This window comes from Oryza glaberrima, chromosome 4 (genome assembly GCF_000147395.1).
Source record: "Oryza glaberrima chromosome 4, OglaRS2, whole genome shotgun sequence".
Lineage (NCBI taxonomy): Eukaryota > Viridiplantae > Streptophyta > Magnoliopsida > Poales > Poaceae > Oryza > Oryza glaberrima.
Window position 1 is genome coordinate 13,357,802 of NC_068329.1, and position 11,675 is coordinate 13,369,476.

Sequence of the window (11,675 nt, forward strand, 5' to 3'; positions counted from 1 at the left end):
ATTTCTACATTTTTATTACTAGGCGGTTTTCTATTTACAGAATTGTAGTGCGCTATGATGTATATTTTTTTATAGTGATCTATGACGTAAATGGAAATCTTGTAGTCCTCATAATAATTTTGTTAGAGAATATTTGATAGAACATTATCGTATATTTGCTTAAAATTAACATGTTTAAATGTAGGTGGTGAACTTGAAACCTACGAACTGTAGCTAATCCAGGAAAGTTCAGAGATTACAAAAATGAAGAACAGAGTTTTGGAAACTGGAAAAACAGAGAGATTGTGGGGCATTTTTCTTCCTCTATTTCTCTGAAAATCAAAAGTGCGTACAAAGCAAATACTAACTATATAAACACCGCCAAGTCAAGATCTAGTGCCATCCCACGATCCCCATTTCTCGGCTACACTCACGCGACACCGCGCAAACTCATGCACACATGTGCTAAACTGATGCAATCAACACGGTGCCAATTGACGAGATCTCCGTGCCTTTTGCATCTCTAACAAAGTCCATCTGAAGTGCTTCTGCTCCCGCTATGCACGCCACACCAACGAGAGCTTGGGGCTACCTCAGGATTATTCAAACTAGCCAATAACCCCCAATTATAATTTTGAGGATGTTACAACTATATTTGGACTGGCAGCACCACTTAAGCTAGTTAACTGATATAGTATATCGTCTATATAGGAACAGGATTGACGAAGAGAGACTCAATAGTGTCCTGAAGAAGGGTGGGAATGTATATGCATCCTTCCTTTCATCGTAAAACGAAGCCATGGAAGCAGTCAGGTTTACAACTTGCTCCACGACAGGAAACAGTTTATGATCCTCGAAACGAGCCTGGTTCAATGTTCTCCATTCATCTTCTACAAGTGAATCAATCTTGTCAATTGCAACCTCCATCGTCACCTTGTGCTCATTCATGTAACACTCCACGGAGCTCGCAACATCCCCTTTGTTCTTTCCGCGCTACGTCCGTTCATGTACAAGAAATATTGATTAGACAGCAATCTTCCTCTAACTTAAAATACATATCCAGAATATTGTTCCATCAGATATTCAAATCTAACATATCATTATTAAAATGGTAGACAATTAATCCAATTAAGTCATTTGTACCTTCATTGCGGCAATGTCATTCATGAAACGTCCAATTTTTCCGATGCTACTATACCGGTGGTTCTACTGGCTACCCACTCAAATGTTTCCTTGGTTACATAACCCATGCCTACCGTCCCACTCACACATAGTAGTGGAATGACCGAGGACATAGCTGTCAAAGTAATCTGGTCACCGAAGCTTGGTTTATGCCTCTGGTGTGACCATTCAGCTTCCTGGAGATAGTAGGTGGACAGTTTCTGGAACTGCACACAACTAAGGAAATTAGTAAAAACAGAACTAACCATACTGAATTTAATTGCAATTAGAGAGATCAAGGAGCATTTTTCAGATTATGAAAAGAATTAGCTAGGTACATGTATAGTATACCTCCTTTCTAGTGTAAGTGACCCTGTACTTGTCGTTGTCTGTCACTTGATCCTGAAGCACCTTGAAGTTCCTCAACAGTTCTCTATAGAACTTCTTCAGATACTCTGGTAGAAGTGTGACAGCGCTTTCATCCCATCTGAAAGACAAGCCAAATTGTTTGCACCAAGGTTTAATATGTACATATACAAATTACACACTCATATGAAATTCTCAGTTAGAGGAAAAGAAAATGGTGTAGCTATCCATCTCACCGGTGGCCGGGAAAGAGTATGGTAAGAAAAAATTAACCAAATATGTAGCAAAATTTCTTCATTGATTATATATATATATAATTTACATTCAGATACCACTCTTTGTGCACCTTCATAATAAATTATTGCCATCATCCAGCGATGTTACTAAGAGCAAGTTTATAATAGTATAGCTAACTATTGGCTATTAGCTCATACTAAAGCTAAAATGTATAATAGACTAACTAGAAGGTTGACTCTGTTTTATCTCGCATCTCTATCTCTCTCACTATGGATTTAATGTAAATGTCTTGAAGCAAGTGTATAGCTAGCTCTTGCATGAAAGCCAAAACTCCTCACTTTCCTTTCTCTCTCATGTGCACATAAACTTGTAGTTGGCTTATTGCCCACTATTATCATTGGTCTAAATTGTATAATTGTTTTATTCCTGTTCCAGTAATTATCACTACTGGTAGTAATGATGTTTACTACTTCGTGTGATATGGTTATACAATGCAGTACTATTGGATCCAAACAGAACTACTCATAAATACGTATACATGATGACTCCAACTGAACAAGTTAAGAATTGTACAAAGAAATATCAATATCCCGTGCAAGAATAAAAGATATTACTAATCTAGCACCTATATGTAATACTTAGATATTCTAGTAAAATCACTATATTAGTTGGATAAAATAAGAAACATCAAGGCATTAGTCAGTAGGGGACGGTTGACATAGAGCAAACTCTTTATTTTATTGGTTGGGCCAAATTGAGGGTGGTTTTCAATTTTTGATTTGACATATTCATAGTGATCAATAATAAATGATAATTTTGGATGTGTGGCATCACAATATATAAAGTACACAACAATTCAACTAATATATATCGTTTAGACGGTCTGGTTAAAATTGTTGCATTTAATCTACATGTCAGCCATGACTCAAAGCGTTATCTTTTTAGTTGCATTGGCATCAACAATAGGATGATAACTATATGTTGCTAATTTAATAATATTAACCTGATGAAATTAATTATACCATATTTCTATATATTATTTTATTATATAATTGTGAAAAATGACTATATATGATCAACAATGTGTACAATTCTGCATAACAATGGCATGTTATGTTCGTTCTTAATTCTAAACTACGTAAGTTTCGGAAAAGCAAATCCCACCTTTGTATTGCTGAGTTTAACTGTCGGCATTCTTGAATGGTAGCATGGGAATCAAATGTGTCGTCCATCAAGGTAACTAGCAAGATCATTTTTGCGACAAACGTTCGGGTGAAAAATAAATCTTTCTCATAAAATACCAAGCACGACCACAAGTAGCTCTCCACTGCACGGTCCCTAGCATAATTTAACCCGACATACGTGTATAGATCTCTCCACCACCTGAAAAGTTATTATTTCAAATTTGTTTAGGGTATAATTAATTATATGCGCCTACTGTTGAGGGCATCAATATTAATTACTCTCTTGGTCCCAATCTATAATAACTTCTAGCTATGTTTTAGATACATATAGCTCAAAGTTTATATATTTTGGGACAGAGTTAGTATTAATTAGTTGCTTTCACTACCATAAGAGAAAGAATCATACTCAGAGATAGATTTGAGCTCCATCAGGTGCACGTTCTGTACAATGTTAAAATCTAGCTTTGCAAGCTCCAGAAGAATTTCACTATACCCTTCCTCTTGTTCATATTCTGAAATAAACAGTGACGTCTCTAATCTCTTGCATGTCCTTGGCAGTGCTATGTTCAGGGCGCGGTTGACTTGATTAGCTAACACCGGATTCAAGTCACAATCCCTAGTCATTGATTCGAGATGATGTCTTGCGATAGAGATAGCTTCTTCGAGTTCTGGCTCACCATGAACTAGGAGGTGAGCAGCATTGTACAAGCTTAGCAAACCCCTTGTGTCATGATCAGCAATTACACTGCTTAACCTTGCATCATCACCGTCGAATTTTCCAAATACATCTGCAACGCAGCACAAATAATATTTATTTTTAACTCATTTACTACTGTATATTTTTATTTTGGCAACCTCATAAGGTAACAGGACATTTCTTAATTAGCTAGTAGCGTCTTTGTGTTGTGCTCATTGTTTTGGACACAAATAAGAAAAATATAGCCAACCCTAAAAAAGAGTAAATATAATTTAATTGTATAGAGCGATGCAAATGAATAAAAATATACCCTGGAAAATATAGAGAAATATGCCAATCACATTAAATATCCATGATAATTAAAACATGCTTTATAATTGATGTTCCAATATCTTCTTTATCCCCCACGCGTGCACCAGGTCCCCTGACCTCCGCCTAATGCAGGAGGCTGCACACCAAAAGGTCAACTCCATCCACGCCCCAACACCAACAGGTCTCTTCATCCGAGTCCATGCCCATGTCCATGTCCTACGAGTTGGTAGGGGGTAACAACAGCAGCGTCGACATTGAGGCGAATCTGAGAGGTGGTGGGAAAGGGGGTGCGAGCTGTACAAGGGACGGTGGGTGTACGACGCCAGGGCACTGTTGGAGCGTCTGCGGAACAACGGATGATGTTCGACGGTGACTTGGAGGCGACCGGCGTGCGCGGCACCGGTAAGGAGGGCGACGAGGAGGCTAGAGAGGGAGTGCTCGCAGCCGGGGGCATTTTCGTACTTTTAACATTCTTTCTCTCTCTGTTTCCACCGAAAATAATAAAATAATGTCTCCGGTGTCTAGTGGCTAATTACCATTCTTTTACGATGTCCTACAGCTAATTCATGTTTTTATGGTGTCCCACGGCTAATTACATGTTTTTTAGGTGTCCTGTAGCAAATTTTGCCTTTATAATATGAAAACAGGGGTAGTAGCAAATATATCGTGTGGCCAAAAACTTTGTGTGGCTAACTACTCTGCATCTATTCAATCCGAATGTTTAATTTGCTAGCGTTTTCATTTTGATTTATTATCCTTAGAACAAGGACAACCTAAAATGACCAAGTAATCCATATATATGGGAGCCCACATCAGGTGGTATTTGGTTGTGATAGACACAACAATGTTTATCGACATGATAGGAAATAAAGTAGATCCCATGGAGTAAAAGAGTTATGTATCTTGTTCTTAAAAAGTTAGCAGTGAACAACTAGTTGAATTTTATATTCACTTGTAAACAATGAACTCAAAAGATAGTATCTTATTCACTTATGGTCAATCATTATCTTATTATCTTATCTTCAATCTTTAGCATAAATACCACTTCTAGTCTTTATTTATAAGGTAGGTACCTGGAGAAACCCATAGGCCATGCTCCCTAAGCAAGCGAAACCAAAGAGCAACTTCATGGAGGCTAGAGCTTGTAAATTCACTTGTACGAATGTCTCTTAATGTGTTGTCTATCTCTTGTTTGAAGAGGTGCTCAATTCCAAGATGTTGGATTGCACCCACTAAGTTCATTGTCCCCACAATGTCTTCACAAGTCCCAAGTTGCGTGCGGACTTTCTCCTTGAGCTCGTCAGCTCTCTTCCTCATCCATTCTTCCGATCTCTGGTTGGTTAGATTCACGAGTTTGATTTATTATAGTTATCAAAAAGAGATTATTAACCACGCAAAGCTTTGTGAAATAACATTACAATATTCATGAAACAGTTCTAGCAATAATTAATTTGTCAAAAGTAGTACATGCAGAAATTATGAAAAAAAAGGAAAGATAATCTTACATGAACTAATACCATGTGCAAGAAAAACATCAGAAATATATGTACACATTAATTCTGCTTGAATATAAGCGCTTATTCAAATCTGAACATGTTGATTGTTAATTTTTGTGATCATCTCATCACGTAGGAAGTCCATCAAATATTTAGGCTACGCAAATAATAAAACTATGATATACGTACCCTACCTACATTATAAAAGATATAGAATTGCTGAAACTTTTTTTTGCGGGGAAAAATTGCTGAAACTAGTAATTGAATTTTCTTTAATCATGCATCATATTTTTTAATTTCTGCTTTGTTACACCGACTAATGACTTGCTAGTCAGATACACAAGGCGACATAGTTACCAAGCTTGGATCTTTCTATACATGTTACATTATTGTTTGAAAATGTCAAACAAAGAATTCATACGAAGTCAACATTTAGTTTCAATTTTAGGCCTAACATCAATAAAATTCAGAGAACAGTTTATTAGAACTTCACCATAAGTAGATATGATGTCTGCACGTGAGACATTAAAAAAATAATTTATGAGTAAAACTTTTATATACGTGCCCTTAGGGATAAAAAACAAATAATGTAAAATAAACTACGGTAAAAAACAAAAATAACTCCATAATTAATTTAAATATCACTTCCTCCATTTCATATTATAAGATTTTTTAGCATTGCTCACATTTATATATATGTTAATGAATCTAGACATATATTTGTGCCTAGATTAATTAACATCTATATGAATGTGGCCAATGCTAAAAAGTCTTATAACCTGAAACGGAGGTAGGATAAGTATAAGCGAAATAATGAGGCTCCTACGAAGTAAAAATATAGAGTATATAGATATGCCTGCAGTGGCTTCAGCTCATAGTCAATAAAAAAGGTGCTCCACAGTGAAGGTTCGAAGTTGGATGCCACTGTCTCAGACGCCATATATGCTTGTATACCCAAACTAGCAGTGAATGTGGGTGTGTTGTTGGTTTTTGCTTAGGTGCTGTGTGTATGGAGCATATGGGACGGCTTTATATAGAGCTTAGCAGGACCACACTACAATTGAATCCCAAGACAATTGAGGGGAGGAACGGATAGGAAAGGAGACAGAGAGCCCCACATCATCCTAGTTTGCTTGATCAGTAGTGGAATTGCTGAGGAAGCTTATCTCTATTAGTGAAATTAGTTAGAACTCAGAACACCACTTGATTGATCCACGTAATCTAAAAAACAAGAACCATCCGATAGAGGAAAGGATCGAGAAAAACGTCAGATATGATCTGTAAAAGCAATAAATTAAAAACGAAGGAAAAAAGAATAATTTGCACCTTAAATGAAGATTCATGGGTTCAGAATCAGCTTCACATCATTCAACGTAGATATATTAGTCTTGAGTATATATAGTATATATCTGTGATGTATTAATTAATATGACTATCAGCTATATACCCATCGAAAGGTGTAATTATGATTTATTGTCATTACAAATTTAAGTTTATTATTACTATGAATAACCTATAGACGTATTAAACAGAGAGGAGCGGTTATAGTTGTGCGAACACGCAACTTAGTACTCCCTCCATTTCATAATATAAGGCACAACCACGTTTTTAGATGTTCCATAATATAAGGTATACATGCATGCATACAATTAACTATGGCATCTTCTCCATTAAATTATTAATTCTTTAAATCCTTCACTCTCACATCCTCTAATTCTATTGGATGCATGCATTGTATTTATTCGGATGATCCAAACTATAAGATGATAATAATTATTTCTTGGTCTTTGGTTAAGGGTGGTTGTGCCTTATATTTTGGAATGGAGGGAGTACACACTAGTGTTTTTGGAAGTTGCATAATAATTTCTATCCATAAATATATGCCTCCCGGTTGTTATCTTTCGCTTGATTATTGGGAAATCAAATATGTGTTTGTTGGGATGGGAAATTAATACTCCATAAATGTTTATATTTGTGGATAATTTTTTAAGAGTATATTGTATCCCATATATATCAATATGGTAGGTGGGTACAATTTAGTTATAAAAAACTTGAGAAATGAGCTAGCATGCTACTGTAACTATTTGGTAGATGGGTGACCTTAAAGTTCTGCTTACGAGAACAACAACTTGAAAGGTTGATGTGATTTTTGCTCAATAACTTTAGAATTTAGAAGTGAGTGTGCCTTACAATAAACTTGATTATTTCGAGCAATTTTCCTATGCACATTCCGTTTCTAAGTACTTTGTTAATATACTTGTATGGTTTTGTATAGTCATACCTATTTTTTTCTGATTATAGTAATTAAAAGTTATTTTACTATATAGGCAATTTTTACTTTGGTTGAGTTTTAAAAAGGTTTCGAAAGAAAAATCTGAAATCATGGTGCAAATTAAATGAGCAATGTTGCAATAGGTTAAATGAAACATTTCAAGGTAATGTCAATATGATTGTTGTTGATGGTTTTTATAGACCAATTTCGACCGTCAATATATCCAGAATAAAAGGGAACTTGCAATGATTGCAATGCATATTTTATTAGAAATAATCTTTTTCCACTTGTACTTGGAATTTTATTTAAATACATGAGATCTTCACCTAAATGGTGGAGAATCGACGGAAAATAAGTGCACAATCAATTGAAGTCGGTCGAGTGGTAGAATTATGGATGGATGGGCTCACAAACCCATTATACCACTGGGCAGAGGATCCATCAAGCGACGCACCAAAGAAGATGTGGGCTGATTGGGCCAGGCCAAGGTTCGGCCGAAGCCCCTGCTACGCCTTTGATGCTCCTAATCACTCCCCAATGACGGTTGCGGGGCATTTCCAACATTTCCAACCGCCACAAACTGTCATTGGCAGCCTATTTAAGGACCTCACCTCCTTCGTTCCGAAGTGCACCAAGAAGGAATCATTCCAAGAACCTCTCTACTTTGACAGTACACTCACACTATTCTTGAATACACGCTCCGTCCCATTTTAACCGTAACCATGAGTTTCCGTGTCCACTTTAATCGTTTGTCTTATTTAAAATTTTTTTATGATTACTATTTTTGTTGTTATTAGAAGATAAAACATGAATAGTACTTTTTATATGACTTATGTTTTAAATTTTTTTTAAAAAAACTAAAATAAGACGGACGATTAAAAGTTGGACATAAAAACTCATGGCTGCGCTTAAAATGTGATGGAGGAAGTAGATGCCATTTTAGGGGGAAATTTTGCTATAGGACACTGCTATTGTGTGGTTTTAGCCCTAGGACATAGAAAAACTAACTTTTGGGGAAAAACACTCTATAATCATGGTATTTTGCTAGTAGACACCACACCGACTAAAATAATAATTTCCAGTTGAAGAGGAGAGAGAAATCGCGTGAAATGTCAAAAATGCCCTTGGGCCCACATGTCAGCTCTCCTATCTTGTATATGTGGGGTCCACATGGCAGTGGCAGGAAAGGTAGTTGAAAAGAAAGAAGAAAACAAAAAAAATGAAAAAGGGGAAGGAGGAGCGGACGTCAACATTTGCAGCGCCATCGCCGCTCGCCGCAAGCCGACCACGCCCACGACCGCACGCCGGCCCCGGCCGGCCGCCTCGCCACCGATCTGGTCGACTGTAGCGCTGCCAATCTGGCCGCGGGACAGTGTCGCCACACCGTGCCAAGCCGCTGCTCCACCCGGCCTTCGCAAGGGTCCATGTCGCACCACCAAAGGCTGCGTTGTACGGGACATCCTCCTCTGCCGGGTCGCGCCACCGTTAGCATTGGCCGCATTGCCCGTGTCGCGTCTTGTCCGCCGTGGCCACCCGACCTCGCCGCTCGGCCGCTGGCCGCCGCCGCTCGTCCAAGTCACTGCCATGTGGACCCCATATATACAAGATAGGAGAGCTGACTTGTGGGTCAAGGGTATTTTTGATATTTCACGCAATTACTCTTACCTCTTCAACCGGAAATAATTATTTTAGTCGGCGTGGTGTCTACTGGCAAAATATCACGATTATGGAGTGTTTTCCCCTAAAAGTTAGTTTTTGTGGTGTTCTAAGGTTAAAACCACACAATAGCAGTGTCCTGTAGCAAAATTTCCCTATTTTAGAATTTGTGTAGCTAGACATTTAAATGTTTAATAAATACTACTCCTTCCATGTACTTTTGATATTCATATTTCATCTTGACACACAGACCAAGGATAAGTAATTCTACTTAACATCCATTTAAATATGCTACTAGTCATTCCTCGTAAACAAGCGATTCATTAATATTTACATTTCTCGATGCCAATGTAACCAATCTTGTGTGGAAGAATGGAGAGTCATGCAATAAATCCGAGAAAGTCATTAAGATTATAGGTTGTTGAATTGAAATATGCCTATCAAAAATAAAATTTTCAGATTTAGAAATATGACTATCAAAAGTAGATGGAGGGAGTATATAGGAAAATATTAAGCTTTGATACTTTGATATGTAAAATTGATATTTCTGTGTTTGTCTCGATTCTAAAAATCGGCAATAAGAAAGAGAGGTGGCATACAAAAACTAAAAGTGGATAATTAAGTAAAGGGAAGATTTAGACATGTTTAAGCCTTATCGACAAGAACTAATATCCTACTCCTGTTTAGGGACTGTGTATCCTGTTTGAGGATTGCATTCACCGGGTGTGTATTGATCCTGACAATTAAGTATGTTATGAATATGCTCCCTGCACACCTTATATAGTTTTAGGGCAGGATTACCATGAGGAAAACCTAACCTAACGCAACATCAGTTTTCATGCCGTAGGAAACAAGGCAAGGTAATAATTCCTAAGTCTTAAGCTATTACATAATACATGAATCCGGTTCACCTTCTATCTCTAGTGAGATAAGCATGCCGTGTGGGCATAGGGCACTCGTAATCTCCACAATTTGTTTTGAAGAATAGTTTCATTTATTTATCTTTTTATAGTCTTTTCGAATGTTATTTGAAAAAAATAGTGATGGAAAAGATGTATGTATTGATTAGTGGTTGCAGTACTTCTTTCTTTTTTAGTAAATTTCACAAAACTACAGGTATTTTGTACAAATTATCACAAAACTACAGATTTAAGAGCTTGTTTCACAAAACTACAGACTTAGTGTCTCCGTTTTTCACAAAACTATAGGTATTTTGTACAATCTATCACATAACTATAGATTGAAGAACTTGTTTCACAAAACTATAGGTTTAGTGTATTCGTTTATCACATAACTACACATTTAGTGTCTTTATTTATCACAAAATTATAGATTTAGTGTCTCCATTATCACAAAACTACATGTTTTAACAATGCTAAAACCTGTAGTTTGCTAAAACCTGTAGTTTTGTGATAATGAAGACACTAGACCTGTAGTTTTGTGATAAATGAAAATATTAAATCTGTAGTTTTGTGCAACAAGTTTTAAAATCTATAGTTTTATGATAGATAGTACAAATTACCTGTAGTTGTTGTGATAAATGGAGACACTAGCTACATCTGTAGTTTCATGAAACAAGTTCTTAAATTTATATTTTTATGATAGATCGTATAAAGTATCTGTAGTTTTATGAAATTTACTCTCTTTTTTTAAGATTTTTTAAGATTATTGCTTGTAGTACTTCTACTACCTGTATCACGGAAAAGTCTAATACAGAAGATGAATGTATGTTCACTCATCTATGGAATTGAATATTTTTTACGTAGGGAAGTATATGGAGTTTAATTGTGATTGAACATAGGGAGCTCTAATCCTGATTGAGCGCGCTACTGGCAGAACAGGACGGTAGGGATAAGGCTGAGGGAGTTCGGCAGATGCGTATTGTTGATCCACACATCAGCAGGCAGCACCGGAATCTCAGCCCGGTCATTCTCCTCCACACAAGAACATACAATTTCGCACTGTACTTGTTTTGGAAGACACGGCGCATATGCTTTATGAGCAACATTTTCAGCTTCATGATATTATTCCCTATCTGGTATCTAGGGGATTTTTGGTTAAAAATTGCTTCCAACATATTCTCTTCCTGCTCTCGCAATCATTTCAGTTTCCAAATTTCTGCCCGGTCATTCTCAAGAGCATACAATTTCTCTCGCATGGACCCGGATTAGCATTGTACTTGTTTTGGAAAACACGGCGCGTGCTATAGGTTTAGAACATCACCAACAACATCTTGATATTATTCCCTATCTTGTATTTTGTGGATTTTTGGTTAAAAATTGCTTCCAACAGATTCTCTGCCAGCTCTCCTGATC

General features: G+C 36.8%; 1 pseudogene; it reads right to left on the reverse strand.

Moving 5' to 3' along the window:
• Positions 1–290: 290 nt before the first annotated feature.
• LOC127772259 (alpha-copaene synthase-like) lies at positions 291–6,420 on the reverse strand (annotated as a pseudogene).
• Between the last annotated feature and the right edge of the window lie 5,255 nt (positions 6,421–11,675).